Consider the following 3492-nt stretch of genomic DNA (forward strand, 5'->3'; position numbering starts at 1 on the left):
AGAAGAAGAAGAAGAAGAAGAAAAAGAAAAAGAAAAAGAAAAAGAAAAAGAAAAAGAAAAAGAAAAAGAAAAAGAAAAAGAAGAAGAAGAAGAAGAAGAAGAAGAAGAAGAAGAAGAAGAAGAAGAAGAAGAAGAAGAAGAAGAAGAAGATGATGATGATGATGATGATGATGATGATGATGATGATGATAATGATTATACTCGGATTATTCGGCGAAGGATTAGTAATCCAGGATAACCCAACAAAGCCACTCTGGTTTATTTCCATCGTGGTCCTTTGATCTTCTTCCCCAGGATGCGATCCACAACAATAGGCTCACAAACAAGTATCTACACACTCTTATTATTTGATCAAATGTATAATACTAAGAAGTTGTTGACTAAGACATATGTGCAGCACCTGCTTTTTTTTTAAAGCCGTTTCGCTGGCTCTGCGGGCTTTATCAGTCTAATACAGGTATACGGAAACGTGCCCAACGTTTCTATTGTGCTGGAATCTAACCTGTTTCCTTCAGATGTGAGGTGAAAACGCTACCATTTGAACCACGAGTTATCGCTTGAAGTGTACAAGTGGGAAGAGTAAGTACTGAAAGAGTACAAGAAGAGTATCGTTGTAAGTGTACAAGTGGGAAGAGCAATCACTGGAAGTGTACAAGTGAGAAGAGTAATCGCTGGAAGTGTACAAGTGAGAAGAGTAATCGCTGGAAGTGTACAAGTGAGAAGAGTAATCACTGGAAGTGTACAAGTGAGAAGAGCAATCACTGGAAGTGTACAAGTGGGAAGAGCAATCACTGGAAGTGTACAAGTGAGAAGAGTAATCGCTGGAAGTGTACAAGTGAGAAGAGTAATCGCTGGAAGTGTACAAGTGAGAAGAGTAATCACTGGAAGTGTACAAGTGAGAAGAGTAATCACTGGAAGTGTACAAGTGAGAAGAGTAATCGCTGGAAGTGTACAAGTGGGAAGAGTAATCACTGGAAGTGTACAAGTGAGAAGAGTAATCGCTGGAAGTGTACAAGTGAGAAGAGTAATCGCTGGAAGTGTACAAGTGAGAAGAGTAATCACTGGAAGTGTACAAGTGAGAAGAGTAATCACTGGAAGTGTACAAGTGAGAAGAGTAATCACTGGAAGTGTACAAGTGAGAAGAGTAATCGCTGGAAGTGTACAAGTGAGAAGAGTAATCACTGGAAGTGTACAAGTGAGAAGAGTAATCGCTGGAAGTGTACAAGTGAGAAGAGTAATCACTGGAAGTGTACAAGTGAGAAGAGTAATCGCTGGAAGTGTACAAGTGAGAAGAGTAATCACTGGAAGTGTACAGTAGTAAGGATGAATGGGACGATGTTGGCACCTGGAGAAGAAGTTGATATCCTTGGGGTGAAATTTGACTCCAAACTAACCATGAAGAACCATGTTGTAAATCTTGCAAACAAGGCAGCCAGGAAGCTTACAGCACTTCGCCGTATCTCGCATCTGCTTGACAGTAGGGGTTGCAAGATCCTGTACGAGGCACAAGTACGCTCACACCTTGAGTATGCTCCACTTTCTTGGTTTGCCTGCCCCCCCTCTCATCTGCGACTGCTTGACAGAGTAGAGAACAGAGCAAGACGTCTCATCTCTCGCCTGGACCCATCCTGGATAGATCTGTCATTTCAGCAGAGCCTTCAACATAGGAGGGATGTGGGTGGCCTTACTGTTATGTACAAGGCCAATATTGTCAAAATACCACACTTGGATCCACTTCGAGGACAGCGTGAAACAAGCTTTTATGCCACAAGACGGGCAGAAAGCAGCAACTTCACTCTGGCTGTACCCTTCTCCAGAACATCACTCCATCTGAGATCATACATACCCAGGATGACTCGAGTATGGAACACATTCGTACAGCATAATGATGTCAACGAGATAACGTCAGTTGATCAAATGAAAATGCTGGCCCACAGATGGCTCCAACTTCGTCCTGTTCCCTACTTGTATGTCTCATAACAAAAATGCTTTCAAATGAGCTGATGTAGGTAACAGCTCTTAGCTTGCCAATAAAGTTAGGAATCCTTAACCTGTAAATAGCTGTCAATAAAGCTAGGGATCCTTAACCTTGTCAAACCCTGTGTAAAAAAAAAAAAAAAAAAAAAAAAAAAAAAAAAAAGTGAGAAGAGTAATCGCTGGAAGTGTACAAGTGAGAAGAGTAATCGCTGGAAGTGTACGAGTGAGAAGAGTAATCACTGGAAGTGTACAAGTGAGAAGAGTAATCGCTGGAAGTGTACGAGTGAGAAGAGTAATCACTGGAAGTGTACAAGTGAGAAGAGTAATCACTGGAAGTGTACAAGTGAAAAGAGTAACCAACAGACCCCTGGCAGTCTTCAAGCTGGCACTGGACAAGCACCTAAAGTCAGTTCCTGATCAGCCGGGCTGTGGCTCGTACGTTGGTTTGCGTGCAGCCAGCAGCAACAGCCTGGTTGATCAGGCGCTGATCCACCAGGAGGCCTGGTCACAGACCGGGCCGCGGGGGCGTTGACCCCCGAAACTCTCTCCAGGTAAACTGGAAGTGTACAAGAAGAGTATCGCTGTAAGTATACAAGTGGAAAGAGTAATCACTGGAAGTGTACAAGTAGGAAGAGTAATCACTGTAAGTGTACAAGTAGGAAGAGTAATCACTGGAAGTGTACAAGTAGGAAGAGTAATCACTGTAAGTGTACAAGTAGGAAGAGTAATCACTGGAAGTGTACAAGTGGGAAGAGTAATCACTGTAAGTGTACAAGTAGGAAGAGTAATCACTGTAAGTGTACAAGTGGGAAGAGTAATCACTGTAAGTGTACAAGTGGGAAGAGTAATCACTGGAAGTGTACAAGTGGAAAGAGTAATCACCGTAAGTGTACAAGTGGGAAGAGTAATCACTAGAAGTGTACAAGTGAGAAAAGTAATCACTGGAAGCGTACAAGAAGAGTATCGCTGTAAGTATACAAGTGGGAAGAGTAATCACTGGAAGTGTTCAAGTGGGAAGAGTAATCGCTGGAAGTGTGTAAGTTTATTTAGGTACAGGTACACACAAGTACAGTTATACTTAGTGAAAATTACCTAGGATAGCCCCAAAAAGTCAGACAAAGTGACTTATTTCCATTGGGATCCTTGGCTTATTTCCATTGGGGTACTTATTTCCATTGGGGTCCTTGACTTATTTTCATTGGAATCCTTGACATTTCTATTGGGGTCCTTGACTTATTTCCATTGTGGTCCTTTATTTCCATTGGGGTCCTTGACATATTTCCATTGGGTTCCTTGACTTATTTCCATTGGGGTACTTAACTTATTTCCATTAGGGTCCTTGACTTATTTCCATTGGGGTCCTTGACATATTTCCATTGGGTTCCTTGACTTATTTCCGATGGGTCCTTGACTTATTTCTATTGAGTCCTTGGCTTATTTCCATTGGGGTCCTTGACTTATTTCCATTACAAGTGAGTAGTGAGCAAAATGCTCGCTGGAGGTGGGTAGCGTGTA

The sequence above is a fragment of the Cherax quadricarinatus genome, chromosome 38, assembly GCF_038502225.1.
Source record: "Cherax quadricarinatus isolate ZL_2023a chromosome 38, ASM3850222v1, whole genome shotgun sequence".
NCBI lineage: Eukaryota > Metazoa > Arthropoda > Malacostraca > Decapoda > Parastacidae > Cherax > Cherax quadricarinatus.